This window comes from Hemitrygon akajei, chromosome 12 (genome assembly GCF_048418815.1).
Source record: "Hemitrygon akajei chromosome 12, sHemAka1.3, whole genome shotgun sequence".
Taxonomy (NCBI): Eukaryota; Metazoa; Chordata; class Chondrichthyes; order Myliobatiformes; family Dasyatidae; genus Hemitrygon; species Hemitrygon akajei.
The window spans coordinates 62,194,627-62,213,559 of NC_133135.1; the positions used below are offsets into that span (position 1 = coordinate 62,194,627).

General features: G+C 41.9%; 1 protein-coding gene across 1 annotated transcript in view; it reads left to right on the forward strand.

Annotated features, from left to right (window-relative positions):
• Positions 1 to 18,933, forward strand: part of LOC140737090 (cytosolic phospholipase A2-like) — a 240,955-nt gene that overhangs the window by 62,591 nt on the left and 159,431 nt on the right. The window lies entirely within an intron of this gene.

Consider the following 18,933-nt stretch of genomic DNA (forward strand, 5'->3'; position numbering starts at 1 on the left):
AGAACCAGTCATAGGATTCAAGGGAGCAAGTTGCAGGAGTCGACTGAAGATCGGTGAAGGTGACTTTTGGAAGAGCTGAGCTCCAGCCTGTGCACATTTGACTGTTTAATTATAATGGGCCCTTTTTGTCTTTTTCCTTCTTTTCTCTGCTAACCATTTAGTTAAGTTAATATTCCTAAATACACTTCCTTTAATCGTATGCAGTGTGTGGTCTGTTAGTTCCTGGCATCGAGTTGTAACAATGTAGCAAATCACACAAACTGGGGTTCAGGTGGGTGAGACATCCCAATCTGGCGGAACCGGGGTGTGTATTCCCTAGACTTACGTGGCCCGAGAACCGTGGGTCTTTCGGCGCAGAGTCGGTAGGCTGCTAGCATGGGCTAACGAGCCGTTTCCAGAGAAGCCTGAGAAAACAGAGGTTTCAGAACGTTTTGCTCAGGAGACAGACACGGAGTCTACAGAAGTGAGGCAACACAGCATCAACTTCATAGACCTTATATGGATTACGGAGGAGGAGTGTTGCGGTCTTGAGGAAAATTAGAGGGGATAAATCCTCAGGGCCTGACACGGTGTTTCCCTCAGCCCCTGCCGGGGGAGGGGGGAGTTGGAATGCAGAAATTGCCGGAGCCCTAGTAGAAATATTTAAATCATCCTTAGTGACAGGTGAGGTACCAGAGGGTTGCAGGATAGCCAGTGTTGTTCCACTGCTTAAAAAAAGGCTCTATACATAAACCAGGAAATTATAGGCTGGTGAGCCTGACATCAGTAGTGGGAAAACTATTGGAAGTTAGTCTAGGAGACCAAATATATGAGTATTTGGATAGGCATGGCCAGGTCAGGAGGTCAAGGATAATCAGCATGGCTTCGTGCATGGTAGGTCACATGTAACCATGCTTGTAGAGTTTTTTTGAGGAAGTTACCAAGAAAGTTAATGAAGGCAAGGTGATGGATGTTGTCTACATGGACAACAAGGCGTTTGACAGGGTCCCACATGGGAGGTTGGTCAAGAAGATTCAGGTGCTTGGCTCTCAAGATGAAGTAGTAAATTGGATTTGACATTGGCTTTGTGGGAGAAGCCAGAGGGTGGTGGTAGACGATAGGAGGCCTGTGACTAGTGGAGTGGCGCAGGGATCAGACTGGATCCATTGTTGTTTGTCATTTATATCAATGGATCTGGATGATAACGTGGTTAACTGGAACAGCAAATTTGTGGATGACAGCAAGACTGGGGTGTAGTGGACAGCGAGAAAAACTATCATGGCTCATAGTGGGATCTGGACCAGCTGGAAAATGGGCTGAAAAATGACAGATTGAATTTAATGCGAGTGCGAGGTTTTGTGTTTTGATAGGACTAACCAGGGTAGGACTTGCACAGTGAATGGTAGGGCACTGAGGTGTGTGGTAGAACAAAGGGATCTGGGAATACAGGTCCTTAATTCATTAAAGGTGGTGTCACAGACAGAATGTAATAAAACAAGCTTTTGGAACATTGGCCTTCATAAATCAAAGTATTGAGAATGGGAGATGGGATGTAATGTTGAAGTTTGTATAAGACACCAGTGAGACCTAATTAGGAGTACTGCATACAGTTTTGGTCATCTACCTACAGGATTGATATCAATAAGGTTATAAGAGTACAGAGAATATTTACAAGGATGTTGCTGGGTGCAGAGGACCTGAGTTATATGGATAGATTGAATAGGTTTGGACTTTATTCCTTGTGACATAGAAGATTGAGAGGATACAAGTATACAAAATTATGAGAGGTATAGATAGGGTAAAAGTAAACGGATCTTTTTCCACTGAGGTTGGGTGGGACTAGAGGTCATGGGTTAAGGTTGAAGGGTGGAAAATTTAAGGAGAACATGAAGGAAAGCTTATTTACTCAAATGCGTGAGTGTTGAAAAAATTGCCAGTGCAAGTGCGAGCTCAATTTCAAGGTTTAAGAGAAATTTGGATAGGTACATGGGTGGTAGGTGTATGGAGGACTATGTTTCTAGTACAGGTCGAGCCAGTTTAAGTGGTTTGGTATGGACTAGGTGGGCCAAACGGCCTGTTTCTGTGTCGACGTTTCAGGCAGGGACCCTTCATCAGGCCTGATGAATCCTGGAGAAGTGTCTTGACCCAAAATATTGACTATTTCCCTCCATAGTTGCTGATTGGCGTGCTGAGTTCTTCCAGCATTTTGTGTGTGCTACTCCACCATTGATACACTACTTACAAAAGTTAGGTACACCGAGAGATTCTTTTTAAAATGTATCAGTAATGAACCAATATTGATTATTATGATTGATGTTAGCTACATAATCAAAATATAGAAAAATTAACAGGAACTTTGCCAATTATTGGCTCTGAAAATATCAGATTATTGTCCTACTGTAAGAAAAATTAGGCCAGAATTTACAAAATGGAGAAGATAACAGCATCTGTTAATCATAAGTTGGAACAATTTGATTCATACTGGGAAAAATAGTTTAATTACATAACACCTCATCGGCCTGATTTTATCCTCACAAATGAAGGAATATGTTGTTAAAAAAAGATTACTACCTACTTGTACCTAGTATTCTCCTTTGGCTTGTTCTTTCTTTCCTCTCTTTTCTGTAAGTGTATACCTCAGATAAATATTATGTGGAGATTAGTGGCATATATGACTATATGATATATATGTGCTATATCTGAAATACATCTTATGGAAATGTTTGTTTGATGGTGAACTTCAATTTTAAAAAAATTACAAAAAAAAAGAATTTCCCATTAAATTATCAGATACAGTCATCTGAGTGCTATGACTGTGATGTTAATCTCTGGAACAGCCTGACACACATCTTCCTAAGAACAGTTCTCATGAAAGATCAAGGTCAGTGCCTTATTAAACAACCTTTTTAAATTTCACCTACAAACTAAAAGGATGGCAAATACTTTAATGGCTTTTTCTTGAACACCACGTAATTTTTTTTCCAAAAGATAAACATGTGTGGTTGCAATTAAGTAAGTAATATATGGATGCTGAATAGTTAATAAAAATTGTTACAAGGGTTACCCCTCAGTAATAATGATCAGTTAGGAATGGAAGGAATCTGTATTTACTGACAAGTACTTTTATTAGCTCAGTTCACAAGCACACGAATACCTGTGTGCACACCCACTAGTTCTCCCTGACCCTCTCTGAACAGTCAAAGAAGAGAAAAGGCAATAGCTGAGAAAAAGAATCTAAGTTGGCCAGGCATTCCTGTGGTCCCAATTTACAGTACTGTGCAATAGTCTTAGGCAACCTGGAATTTTTATATGGCTTCAAATGGTATGGCCTGCACAGAGCACTGATCTCAACATCATTGAGGTTTTCCAGGATTACCCGGAGAGACAGAAGCAAGCGAGATAGTCAAAGTCTGCAGAATAACTGTGCCAAGTTCTCCAAGATGCCTGGAACAACTTACCAGCTCATTTTCTTATAAAACTGCACAGCAGTGTACCTAAGAGAATTGGTGTTGTTTTAAAGGCAAAGGGTGGTAACACCAAATATTGATTTTATTTACGTTTGTAGTTTTTTACTGCTTACTGCTCTTTTTAGTAACTTTTTGATATTTAGAAACATTTCATTATTTTGAATGCATATGCACTTTACAGAATTTTCTACAGTACTGTAATCTCTATTTGTCCAATGGGGGGTCCTCCACATCTGCCCTGGTCAATCTCCAGAGAGTTGTTGCTGCATTGCATTCAAAGCTCCTTACTCATCAGCTTAAATATTGTGTTTCAATCTTGCTGGCTCTGGCCTATCTGGCTAGCGTGTGTCAACTTCTCTTTGCCTCTGGTCCAAGCTAGCATCAATTTATCACCCTCATCGGTGAATGACAACTGGCAATTAATGTTCTAGATCAGAGGAAACCAGCCAGTTACTGGATTTGATTTACTCAGGTCAGGCACAAACCCCACTATGCATAACCCTGATGTTCTATTGTACCAAGGAACATCTCACAAATAATTTGGAAGTGATCTCTAGTCCAGAAGATTATCAAGAGCATATTTGTGTGTACTTCAAAACACTTTGATACAGCTATTTCTGAGCAAAACTGGTTTCACAGGACAGCTCACAAAATGGAGGGTACAGAGCAGCCTTACAAAAAGGCAGGTTCCATTTCTTCAACTTCATGGCAAGAACAAAGACAATTGGTTTGTCTACTTCCACCATCATTGACCCATTCAAATTTGCTGATTTCCAGTCTGCAGTTCTTTCTGGCCAATATCTCCTCCTCTTGATCCAAAGATATTTACCTTAGGATCATTATCCTCCACATATTCTGTTGACTGTCCATAGGACTACCATGGACTCCCAACAGGTGTGCTATGCTCACATTATATAAAGGTAAAAGTAACATTAACATACTGAATTCACATACTTTTTGTTAGAACATCATCCTCTATTTTTCACATGGTTTCAACCTTGCACTTTCTAAGTTGATATACATTAAGCATTACAATTGCTTACAATTAGTATTACAGCAGCATGCGATACTATCCTCACCCATGGATGTATATTTCAAAGCTTCTCCCAGAAGTCTGAGTCACTCAGCACTTCCTTTGCCTTATCGGTGTGTGTTTTAATTACTGTTGTGTGTTTAGTCCTTTGATGGATTATCTTGCCTCCTCTACAATTTACTCCCACTCTAAGGTCAAGTGAGCAATGGCTGTCAACTCAGCAACAACACAGTCACATGAATATTGATACATACCACTGCATTGGATTGTGCGGTTCTCCTTTGTTACCATGTCTAATATTGGTTGAGACAAAGTTCATTCAAAGAAATTCAAACTCAAAATCAATATGCCTGAAGTCTTGAGCAGCATCTGTTATGTCCTGTAAAAAGAAAGCAGTCTTGTTTGCAAAAATACAGAAGTTCTGTATTCTTGTTTGCAAAAATACAGAAGTCCTAGGAGAACTTCCAAGATATTCTAATCTTCCAAATTCCCAATTTAACTATCAACCAATGAGCAAATTCCCACTGACATGTGGGCATCTCATCTCTGGAGTAGAGATGCACAGATTTCCATCATTCTACCCTGGATTCCACAAAGCCAATGTGCAATCAGGGTCTCTCTCTAAAACCAATTCCATGGAAAACAGATAAAGAAACAAACCAAAAATCAGACAAGACAAACAAAAATCCATGCTTGTATTTTTCTTCCTTCAGAACCTTGGCAAGTAACTGCAAAATTTAGAATAAACAGTTATTTCCCACCATGAAAAACTTACACACATTTTTCAAAAACAAACCAAAGAAAAGCAGCTGGGTGGGGGCCTTCAATGCATTCAGACAACCTCTTAAAAAAGATACAGCCTCTTAAAATACAAGAGCTCCAACAAATTCACTTCAGAGTAGCAAAATATTTCAACTGATCACTTTTTCCTCTGAAGCATTAATTCAAACTTCCTCCCAAAATCAAATGAGCAAACACATAACAGCTTTTGTACACACTCCCACAAACACTTTCAAGTTAGTTCACATGTGGCTGTACATCTCATATTTGAAACATGCAAACCATTCACACTTTAAACCATTTCAGGAAACATCTTGCTACAAAATATAAAGTTCCCATCTGACAACATTGAGGAAATGTTTAAGATTTTAAAACAAAGAAATACTGGAAGTTATTTACCAAGCGCAAGTAAACAACATACAAGACGTTTACAGCATGACATCCCACATCAACCAAAATTCCAACATATTTTGTCCTCTCTGTAACCCAAATCTCTGATCTGTTAGGATTCAGATTAAATGAACTGCTCTATAGTTCCAGACATGATGACCCACATTAAAACATCTGAAACAATAAATCTGAGCACTGTACTGGGATTTCCCCCCACCCACGACAGTTTTCCTGATTGGGTGAAGGTGCAATCCAGCGCTATGTTAGCTTTCTTCTGCGATCCCTCTGCTGGCTTCTACCCTGACCTGCATTTCTCTGTGTGTTTTCTTGAAGGGGAAATACTTTAGATGCCTCTGAAGTAATCCTAGTTAAAATTTAACTCCTGTACTTCCTTCTCCCATGTTCTAATCATTTTCCTATGTACCCATGCCTCAGTATGTGAAGGATCACTAGGATCAAACAGTTCCAACATCTATCTCGATTTGTTGGTGACATGAGACACGGATGCTCTCAACCATCTATTTGTGGGTTCTGGTTCTAAATGATCTCGATCTAATGTTAACCCATATACCCCTCGGAACACCATCACATGGGATGCAAATGCAGTGGGGTGCTCTCCTCTTCTTTGGTAACATTTACTTAATTTATCTATTAGGTCCCCAATGTTGTTACCCATAACAACCAGTCTCACATTCTTTAACTCCTCATTTGTTCCCCCAGCATGTCGCTGTGCTTCTGGGAAAGCAGAGTTTATGCTCGGATGCAAGCACATTGTAATTAATCTCCTTTCCTCGACATCATCTAGACCGTGTATTGCTCTCTAGCAACAACTCTTTTGGATTATCGCTGGGCATATGCTGTATGCCCCAATATCCTTTGCAATATCCCTCAGCTGCTGTACCCCAAACGAAGTAGTGCATGTTATTTTCTGGTTTTGATTTCCTACCTCACCTCCTCCATCTCTGATTATAATTAGGGGGAATCAATCTCTTTTGTGTTCTACATCGGTGGGAAGCTCCTCATTGTGGCCACACCTGGTTGTCTTGTCTGCAAAATCACTCCGATCTGTATTCCTATATACACTCTCCTCCCCTCAAGAGCTCATATAGTAACTGCGCAGCAAGTTGGCCCTGCAACTTTTGTATCTGTTTCAAACACTTTGTATGATCACCGATGTTGCTTTTCCTTCACGTACTGATTTCTGTATCACATTCATAGCCGTCTTTAAATCACTGCACTGTTTGCTCAACCCCTCCATGATTCTTAACTACCTGGGCTTCTTCTTCTCGCTTACTCTTTTTTGTTTAAAGGTTTTCTACCTCATGGCAGAGCCTTTTGATTTCCTCTTCTAATCTGTCCTGCTCTAGCTTTCTGCCAATATTCTGTTTCCCTTTCCTGATCTTGCTTGCTCTGTTTTAGCTTTCTGTTGACATTCTATCGACGGCACATGGCACAAAAGCAATGAAGGAGCAACTCATCCCATTTTTTAAGGCTGGAAAGAGTGCTGAATGTGCCTGTCCAAGAGCTCCTTCAGGTAAGGAGAGGAACACGAGGGAAAATCGCAGCAGACAGCTGCAGTTCCCCATGGAAATTACTGCCACATCTCTCCACCCATCACCCAGTACTGTGGTCCATGTCCGCCAAGGTCGTCCTCCTCATTGAGTTACCTATCCCATGGGAGGACAGAGTACTCAGACCTGGTAGCTGAGTGTAAGGAAGCCGGCTGGAGGACCATCATCTACCCTGTGGAATTAGGACCCCAGGGGCTCTGTCAGCACATCAACGACAAGGTTACTCTATGATAGTGGTCACCAACCCGTTGATCGCGATCAACTGGTCGATCTTTGAGACTTTCCCAGTAGATCCCAAAAAAAAAGAAAAATAAATACACAAATACTGTTGAGAGATTGCTTCCGGGTTGAAGGGTTTTAGTTCCGTTCTTTCTGCCCAGTGTGCATGCGTGTAGCTCCCCTGCACTACACAGTGTACTTCAGTGGTCCCCAACCACCGGGCCGCGAGGAAACAATATGAGTCAGCTGCACCTTTCCTCACTCCCTGTCACGCCCACTGATAAACTTGAAAGCACGCGAGGTCATCAGTCACCTAAACGTAGGTGTACCAGGGATCACTGGTTGGCCTCAGGTAACCGGTGGGAAGTGCCGTTGCTAATGCCCTGGAGCACAGACAGATGGGCACCGCCTCTAAACCTGTTTACCACACTGAATGTTTGTGGAGAACTCGATGCTAAAATATTTGCAGATGACCTAATTCGGGCTCAGGGTTCTGTAAGTATCCAGAGCAGCTACCTCGCTGCGATCTACTGAAAGTCATCCCTCAAGACAAACCTTTGTCAGCCGATAGATCCTACAAGGGGGGCGGATGTGTGCCCTCACCCTGTTGCACTCCTCGGTCGGTCGGTCGGTCGCTCTCTCTGGACTGCGACTGCTGCTGCCCCGGTACGGGAAGAGCCGCACCTGGCCAAGGCGACTGGCAGCGGGCGGGCCGGAGGCTGTCTAATGAGGCAATGAAACTCTCAAAAGTGCTTCGGTACCCTGAGTCCAAGCACCCTGCTCTTAAAGACAAACCCGCTGAGTTTTTTTGCAGTGGAAAAAAACGTGAGCAAGCGTGACAGCAGCTAAGTGCTGATAGCCACATAAACTAAATTGCGAAATAGACTGGACATAAGGAACCTGCTTCGAGTATCGCTGTATTCCAGTCATGTTTAACATCACCCCCCCCCCCCCCTCCGCCGTTGGCCAGTCCGCAAGAATATTGTCAATATTAAACCAGTCCGCGGTGCAAAAAAGGGTGGTGACCCCTGGTGTTTATACATTATTTCTACTTCTGGGTTGCGGGGTTTTACTTCCGGTCTTTTCTGCCCCGGTGCACATGCGTGTAACTAATCGATTTGGGGGTTGATCTTGCCTTTCACTAAGGTCGAGGTAGGGGATCTTGGGCTTAAAAAGGTTGGTGACCACTGCTCTATGATATGGCAGTGACTGGAGCCAGGCTCCTGAGGACCACCGTAGACTTGGCTACAGAGGTAGAAAAGGGCAGATTTTGTCTGTGGCTGAGGAGGAAGGACAGAAATTGGGGGACAGACTAACCCCAGTGGAAGCTGCAGGGGGTGGCAGGGAGACATACCATCAGGAGATGTACCAGGGCTAATGAGTGGCGGTCCCTGCCTGATGACCCAGCAGCTGATCGAAGGACGCCATTGGAGGTGAGGCAGGCAGCAACGCCAAGCTGGAAACATCTTCCTGTAAATCTCGTTTGGAGCAAGGAGATGGCGTACAAACTGAGGAAGTACCTTGCATCAGTCTTCACCAAGCTTTGAACAGCGCTTCTTGTGGGAGTTAAATGTTGGGTTTAGGAACAACATATCCTGCTAAACAGAGCTGAGAGCATTAAAGTTGGGAATGAATGCCTGGATGAGGTTGATTGCATTGGTTCTTTAGTTCCAGTGGATTTAGAGGATTTTGCAGATGGTGTTGATGGTACCTTGACGTGCATTTAATAGATATCCAAATCTCAGAGGCACAAAGGATGGCAGGGATTCCACAAATTCACCATCCTCCAGCTAAAGAAATTCCTCCTCATCTCTGTTCTAACTGGACCTCTCTCTATTCTGAGGCTGTGCCTCCTGGTCCCAGACTCCACCACAACAGAAAACATCGCCACACCCACCCATCTATGACTTTCAGTATTCAATAGGTTTCAATGAGACTTCTAAACTCCAGTGCATACAGGCCCAGAGCCTTCAAACACTCCTCGTACATTAACCCTTTCATTCCCAGGATCATTCCCGTGAAAGCCCTCTAGACTCCCTCCAATGTCAGCATATCCTTTCTTAGATAAGCAGTCCAAATTTGTTCACAATATTCCGTGCACTCTGATCAATGCCTTATTCAGCTGCACCATTGTTTTTATATTCTAGTGTTCTCGAAGTTAGTGCTAACATTGCATTTGCTTTCCTTACCACCAACTCAACTTGCAAGTTAACCTTTAGGGAATCCTGCACAAGGACTCCCAAATCTGATTTCCGAATGTTCTGCCCATTTAGAAAATATTCTACACCTTTATTCCTTCTACAAAAGTGCATGACCGTACACTTGTCAATACTATATCCCATTCGCCTCTCTGTGCTCATTGTCCTAATCTGTCAAAGTCCTTCTGCACACTCCCTGCTTCCTCAACACTACCTGCCCCTCCACCTAACTTTGTATCACCTGCAAACTTGGCCACAAAGCCATCAATTCTGTCATCCAAGTCATTGACATATAATGTGAAAAGAAGCAGCCCCAACATCAACCCTTGCAGAACACCACTAATCACTGTGGGGGCAATCAGAAAAGGTCTCTTTTATTCCTACTCTTTGCCACTGTAAGTCAGCATCGTTCTTGTAATATCATGGGCTCTTACCTTGTTTAGTAGTCTCATATGCAGCATTTTGTGAAAGGCCTTCTGAAAATCCAAGTAAAGAACATCAATTGACTCCCCTTTGTCTATTCTATCTGTTATTTTCTCAAGTAATTCCAACTGATTTGTCAGGCAAGATTTCCCCTTGAAGGAAACCATGCTGACTTTGACCTACTCTGTGTGCCTGCAAGTACCCCAAAACTTTATCCTTAATAATGGAGTTCAACACCTTCCCAACTACTGAAGTCTGGTTAACTAGCCTATAAGTTCCTTTCTTCTGCCTCTCTTCCTTCTTAAAGAGTGGAGTGACATTTGCAAATTTCCAGTCCTCCGGAACCATTCCAGAACCTAGTGATTCTTGAAAGATCATTACTGATGCCTTCACAATCTTTTCAGCTATCTCTTTCAGAACCCTGGGGTCTAGGTGACTTATCTACCTTCAGACCTTTCAGCTTCCCAAGAACCTTCTCCTTAGTAATAGCAACTTCATTCACTTCTGCCCCCAAACACTCTTGAATTTGTGGTGTACTGATGGAGTCCTCCATAGTGAAGACTGATGCAAAATACTGATCGAGTTTGTTGCTATTTCCTAGCTAATTACCTCTCCAGCTAATGTCCATTTCTTATCAACTTTGGCCTACAACTCTCTCATCAGAATCAGAATTAGGTATAACATTACTGGCATATGTCGTGAAATTTGTTAACTCTGTGCAGCAGTACAATGTAATACATAATATAGGGGAAAAAACTGTGAATTACAGCAAGTATTTATATGTATAACAAATAGTTAAAAAAGTAGTGCAAAAACATAAATTAAAAAATAGTAAGGTAGTGTTCATAGTTTCAACGTCCATTCAGAAATCAGATGGCAGAGGGAAAGAAGCCGTCTTTGAGCCACTGAGTGTGTGCCTTCAGGGTTCTGTACCTCCTTCCTGATGTTAACAGTAAGAAGGCAGCATATCCTGGGTTGTGGTGGTCCTTAATGATGGATGCTCCCTTTCTGAGGCAGCACTCCTTGAAGTTTCTTGGATAATACAGATGGAGCTAACTAATCTTACAACTCTCTGCAGCTTACTTCGACTCTGTGCAGTAGCAACCCCACCACCCCCCGCACGCCCATTCCAGATGGTGATGCAGCCAGTCAGAACGCTCTCCACCGTATATCTGTAGAAACTTTCATGTATTTTAGGTGACATTCCAAATCCTTCAAACTCCTAATGAAGTATAACTGCTGTCTTGCCTTCTTTGTGGCTCCATCGATATTCTGGGACCAGGTTAGGTCAGATATTAAAACCCAGGAACCTGAAATTGTTCACTCTCTCCACTTTGCTCCCTCTATAAGTACATGCCTCTGTAGTTTCCTTTACTCCATGTTAATACTGATTTTAGCTTTTCCCCCTCAAACTTCAGGGTGAATTTGATCACTGCCTCCTAAGGGCCTCTTTACCTTAAGCTCCCTAATCAGATCTGGATTATTACAGAACATCCTATCCAGAATTACATTTCCCTATTGGGCTCAGCCACAAGCTGGTCTAAAAATCCATCCCGTAGGCATTCTACAATTTCTTTTTCTTGGGATCCAACACCAATATGATTTTTCCACGTTCTACACAACCAGGAAAGTTCAGCAATAGCTCTACATTCTGAAGAGACTGAAGTGAGCTGGAGTATGCACAGCTGTACTCATGTCATTCTACAGATGCACAGTAGAGAGCACCCTAACATGGAACAGAAACTGCACTGCGGCACACAGGAAGGGTCCACAACGGGTAGTCAAAACTGCTGACGTATCACCAGCACCAGCCTACCTGTCATCAAGGACACATACTTAGAAAAGTGCTGGATAAGGACCAGTAACATCATGAAGGATCCCACTCATCCTGCTTGTCCCATTCCCATTAGGGATGAAGCTACATAGCATCCATGCCGAGACCACTAGACTCCAAAATAGTCAACTTTCGCCGCCAGCAAAGTTGACCATCACCTCCACCCACTGACCAACCTCTCCACAACTCCTACCACCACTAATTTATCATTTCCTCTCAGTCACCTTATGTAAGTCACTTTTTGGGCATACAAGGAACCTATGTATAAAGCTATCTTATGTATTTATATTTTTATGTCTTTTTTTTATTCTTGCGTTCTTTATCTTAATGTGCTTTATTTTGTGCTGCATCGGATCCAGAGTTACAATTATTTCTTTCTCCTTTACACTTGTGTACTGGAAATGAAAAAACAATCTTGAATACCAACCTGACTTTCCCAGTCTACCTACATATTGAAATACCTCATGACTATTGTAACATGGCTCCTTTTGCATGCCTTTTCTATCTCCCATTGTATTTTTGTATCTCACATCCTGGATACTGTTTGGAGGCCTGTATATAACTCCCATCAGGGTCTTTTAACCCTTGCAGTTTCTTCACTCTACCCTCAAGGATTCTACATAGCCAATCCTATGTCAGCTCTTTCTAAGGATTTGATTTCATTTTTCACCATAGTCACCCCTTTTGCCTACCTGCTTGACCTTTCGATACAATGTGTATCCAGGGATGATAAGCTCCCAACTGTGATCTTTCAGCCAGACTCAATGACGTTTGCAATGTCGTACCTGCCAACCTCTAAATGTATAACAAGATCACCTACCTTATTCTGTCTACAGTCTCCATTCAAATATAACAGCAAAAGAAGACAAAGGACAGGAAATTACAAGCCAGTGGTTAGTCGACTACCATTGGTCAGTAAAGTTTTACAGTCTATTATGAAGCACAAGGTTTTGGGATACTTGGAAACACGTGACAAAATAGGCCAAGTTCAGCTTGGTTTTCTTAAAGAGAGACACTGCCTCAAAGGGTAAGATGAAGGAGCACATACCAATCCTCCACAGAGGGATCAGAAGTGCAGAGAGTGAACAGTTTCAAGTTCCTGGGTATCAAGATCTCTGAGAATCTAACCTGGTCCCAACATATCGATGTAGTTATAAAAAAGGCAAGACAGCAGCTATACTTTATTAGGAGTTTGAAGAGATTTGGCATGTCAATAAATACACTCAAAAACTTCTATAGTTGTACCGTGGAGAGCATTCTGACAGGCTGCATCACTGTCTGGTATGGAGAGGCTACTGCACAGGACCGAAAGAAGCTGCAGAAGGTTGTAAATCTAGTCAGCTCCAACTTGGGCACTAGCTTACAAAGTACCCAGGACATCTTTAAGGAGCGGTGTCTCAGAAAGGCAGCATCCATTATTAAAGACCTCCAGCACCCAGGGCGTGCCCTTTTCTCACTGTTACCATCAGGTAGGGGATACAGAAGCCTGAAGGCACACACTCAGCGATTCAGTAACAGCTTCTTCCCCTCTGCCACCCGATTCCTAAAAGGACACTGAAGCTTTGGACAATACCACACTTTTTTATATATACAGTATTTCTGTTTTTGCACTTTTTTAAAAGTCTATTCAATATACATAATTGATTTACTTGTTTATTTACTGTGTTTTATTTCATTTATTATCATTATTATTTTTTCTCTCTCTCTGCTATATTATGTATTGCATTGAACTGCTGCTGCTAAGTTAACAAATTTCACCTCACATGCCAGTGATAATAAACTTGATTCTGATTCTGAAATATGTTTTAATTCTTTGAGGAAGCAACAGACAGGGTAGACAGCCCACCAGAGGGTGGTGAACCTGTGGAATCCATTGCCACAGACGGTTGTGGAGACCAAGTCATTGGGTACATTTAAAGTGGAGGTTGATAGGTTCTTAAATAGTAAAGGTGTCAAAGGTTACAGGGAGAAGGCAGGAGAATGAGAGAGAAAATAATCACACTTGATTGAATGGAGTAGCAGACTAGATGGGTTGAATGACCTAAATCATTCTTATAGTATGTTCTATGGTCTTTTACCTAAGGTGCTGGTGTTGGAGAGAGTCCAGAGGAGGTTTACAATAATGATCCTGAGGATGAAAAGGTTAATGAATGAAGAGCATTTGATGGCTCTGTGTCCGTACTCATTGGAATTTAGAAGGATGAGGGGAATCTCACTGAAACTTAACAAATATTGAAAGGAATATTGACTTCCTGACAGCTGAGGGTTCTCCCTAATGTTAAATTTAGGAAAGGGTTTGAAGAATATGGGACAAATGCAAGGAAATGGGACTGACATAGTTGGGCAACTTGGTCAACATGAATGAGTTGGACAAAAGAGCTTGTTCTCATGCTACAGAAGATTTATTGAAGTACTCCCTACAGAAAACTTTAAGAACACCTGTGTCCATGAGAGAAAGTGGGTCAGCTATAATGGAAATAGTTTTCAGTTTTCTCCCTATACATACCTATTCTGGTGCCTCTTGTAATTTTTCACCCTCATGTGCCAACATCCACCAGATTAACCAGCCCTAAACTCCAGAAGTGTTAAATGCATTACACAGTACAGGCCAAAAGTTTATATAATATTCTAAAAGCTTCACAGTTTATATGGATGAGGTCAGAACCATTGTTTTTAAGTGGAGTCCAGCCTGTCTGGAATGTATTCTGGGTTGCCTGGGCAAGGGTATCTGATGATTACAGACCCGAAACACCCTATGACCCCAGGTTCATCACTGGAGACGTGTCCAAGTAGCACCAGAAGGCGTATTTTACAACTACAACTACTTTTTTAAAAATCACAAACCCGAGAAAATCTGCCGATGTAGGAAATCCAAGCAACACACATAAAGTGCTGGAGAAACTCAGCAGGCCCAGCAGCTTCCTCGGAAAAGTGTGAACAGTCAATGTTTCAGACCAAGATCTTTCATCAGGACTGGAAAAAAATGATGAGAAGTCAGAAGTCTGAAGACTTCTTATCATTTTTTTTCCCAGTCCAGATGAAGGGTCTCAGCCCGAAACGTTGACTGCTCACTCTTTTCCATAGATGCTGCCTGACCTGCTGACTCCCTCCAGCATTTTGCATGCATTCCTTCAAATCATTCAGCAGAATCTCTTCTGGTTATGATTTATAATTCACAGCTTTCAGCAGCCACTGTCAGCCAGCACCACTATTGTATTCAGCTCATCACAGATCTTTCTTTTGTTGCCTACAAAATTGTCTCGGTTCTGAATACTCATCATTGGCATAAAATGTTTCTCTCTCCATACCTGCTATTTCCAGAATGCTTTTGTTTATAGAATTGAATTGTAATGTATTACAAGACATAAAATGCAAGACATTTCATAGTGTACCTGATGCTCAGGTAAATGAATTGTCCAGGTTCCAAAGAGCATGAACCATGGTTCTACCTGACTAGGAAATGGGATTGACTAACTTAAGGTTCAACCCATCAATGATAAAACTGACATAGTGCTTGTATCTAAATGTTAGTTTGGCAACACTGCAGAAGCTTTTCATTCATGCTGCATCTTCCAAGCTTCTAGCCAACAGTTGACTTACACTAATGAAAAATTCCGCTGGCACATAATTTTTGCCCCACCACTTCAATCCGGAGAATCTAGTTTGGGTGACTGAATTTGGTTAGGCTTTTGCTGCACATCTACCTTAAACCCAATTTCTTCCCCCTCACTCCCCATTCCATTTCCCTTCTTACTACTCCTTCCCTTTATGTTCCAAACATTAGAAATATTTTTAGGGGTCTTCCTAAATGCCAGGTTTGAAGGTTTACTGGAGTGCGGCCTATGGAGAACTTTAGGAACACAGTGCCTGTGAGAAACTGAGTCAGCAACCTAAGAAATGGAAGTGGGTTACTATTTTCTCCTTATATGTATTCTGGTGAAATGTTTTTGCTGAATAAGGCCAATGAAAACCGTTTTGACATAACTCATGGGCATGCATGTACAGCACCACTGAGAGGAAGGGTGAAGTACTTTTCAACAAAAACTAAAACTATGCTGAGCATGTTTTTATTGGTCATGGGGAGCGAATGAAAATTCCATACAGACAGCACCAGAGCTCATGATCAAACCCAGGTCACTGAAGTTGTGAGGCAGCAGCTCGATTAAACATAAGTCTGGATTGTTTTGAAGCCTTTTGTCTTTGCTATGTCCGGTGCACAGCCATTTCTTGATTGTGGAGTAAATTCATTAGCTGATGCCTGGCTTCTCTGATGGTGTAAACACCAAGGGAGGCTGGAATGGGTAATTTTGTGTGAAGTTAGGAGCAAACGTTTCAACTTCATCTTCTGTACATAGCTGTTGGATGTACCCTGGGTGCAATTCCTCTAGATGTGTCAAGAAGAATACAGGAGATTTTGTGAAAATCTGAAAAATTGCTTGTACCTTAGTGAGCCTGCCAACATGTTGAATTGAACTTCTGAGAATGCAACCATGCCACATTATGTCTTCACTTAAAAATAATATTGTTACAAGCAAGACATAATGGAGATCAGCAACTTATTGCCATTTAAATAGCACACTTCCCAAGGATTTATTTGGTCACCACTGGTCTCATGAATTTTGGATTCCGTTTCATTCATGGTGTATTTTGGTTAGTGTGCCAATGGCATTGATCCCAATTCCAACGTGCTGCACTAGGTACTTAGTCCTGCAGGTCTTTAAAGTATATTTAGAACCCACCTGAAATTCTGCAGATGCTGGAAGCCTTGAGCACACACGCAAAATGCTGGTGAAACTCATCAGGTCATCTATGGAGGGAAATAAACAGTCAACGATTCAGGCTGAGACCCTTCATCAGGTCTGATGAATCCAGATGAAAGGTCTTGACCCAAAACATTGACTATTTCCCTCTATAGATGCTGCCTGACATGCTGAGTTCCTCCAGCATTTTGTGTGTGCTATTCAAAGCAGTGATGCACTACTCACAAAGGTTAGATATACTGAGAGATTCTTTTTAAAATGTATCAGCTATAAATCAATATTGATAATTATGATTGGCATTAGCTACATAATCAAATTATAGAAATTTAGGCTTGTAAAATATTAGATTATTGTCTTACTGTAAAAAAGCCAGAATTTCTCAAAAGATAATCCTGAATGATCAGATGTTTGCTGTGCTCACTGTGACAATATTCGCTGTAACAGCCTAACACATACCTTCCTAAGGTAAGAACAGTTTTTATCAAAGGGCAGGGCCAGTACCTTATTAAATTTCACCAACAGATTGAAAGAATGATAAATACTTTCATTTCCTGTTCTTAAACTCACCATGCAAGCTTTCCCATAAGACAAATATAAGTGCAGTTGTAACTAAACAAACATTACATGGATGCTGAAAATTTAATAAAAATTCAACAGATTCTGGAAATGTGGGTACTTTTCCTGCTTTTACATTGGACTTACATTCAAGTAATGGTCCTGTACCACACATGGCACTAAAGCAATGGTAATAATGGGGAACAAAGAAATAGTGGTCAAACTGAATAGGAAGAGAGTCAGGGGACTCTTAGCAATAGTAGCTATTACAAAGGAAAAGGTGTTGCGAAACTGAAAGGTCTGAAGGTAAGTCACCTGGATTGGACAAACTACACACCAGTATTCTGAAAAAGGTAGCTGAAAAGATTGTGAAGACATTAGTAGCAATCTTTCAAGAATCTTTAGAGTCTGGAATGGTTCCAGAGTGGTAAAATTCACTCTGTTCTTTAAGAAGGGAAGGAGGTAAAAGTCAGGAAATTATAGCCAGTTATCCAAACTTCCATGTTAGTAAGATGTTGGAGTCCATTTTAATAAGTTGTAAGTTCATTATCATCTGACTGTACATAAATACAACCAAACGAAACAACAATCCTCCAGACCAAGGTGCACCCACAATACAGTACATATATCACACACAATAAAGAAAAATATCATCACAAATAAGTTAATAAAATATAATTCAAAATGCATGTGAAGTGCACAGCACAGGTAAATAAGAAACAGCATAGTTAGCAGCTCGTTGTCCTAGTGACGAGAACTTAGTGGTGGCATGGTATTCGTTAGTCTTATAGCCTGGCAGAAGAAGCTGTTATCCAGTCTGACAGCCTTAGTGCTGTTGCTCCTGTAGCTCCTTCTCTATGGTAGTGGGTCAAAGATATCGGCACATTTCTTTGCCAATCTGGTAAATGACACAAATGCCGATGGGGGGGGGGGGGGGGGGGGGGGTGTCAGGAGGAAGACTCCGGAGATTCTCTCCGTGGTTTTCACTATCCTCTGTAGGATCTTACAGTTCGATGCCTTGTGGCTTCCGTACCACCAGACTGGACACACTCAATGGTGCTCCTGTATAAAGTTGTTAGAAATGGGCACAGAGAGCCTTGCACACTTCAATCACCTAAGAAAGTGCTGATGCTGCCGTGTGTTCTTGACTGGTGAGGAAATATTGTGGGTCCAAGTTAGATCATCCGTTATGTGCCTACCAAGGATTTTTGTGCTCTTCACTCTCTCCACAGCAAAGCCACTGATGTGCAATGAGGAATGGTCGACCTACACTTTCCTGAAATCCCCAAATGCCTCCTTTGTCTTGTTCACGTTGAGACTCAGATTGGTTTTCCTCACACCATTAGACAAGCCTCTTTGCAGGCCGACTCATCATTGTTCCTGATGAGGCCAACCACCATTGCATCATCAGTGAGCTTGATGATGCGGTTTCAGCTGGATCTGGCAGTGGTGGTAAGTCAGCAACGTGAACAGCAGTGGGCTAAGCACACAGCCCTGGGGGTGATGGAGCTGCCAACTCGGACTAACTCGAGAAATTCAAGATCCAGTTACAGAGACGGGCGTTGAGCCCCAGTGAGGACAGCTTACCACCAGCCTCTGAGGGGCAATCATGTTAAATGCCGAGCTGAAGTTGATGAACAACAAGCAGGAGTATTGGGCATCATGTTCTGGGTGGGATAGAATGGAGTGGAGGGCTGGGCTATGGCATCATCAGTGAACTGGTT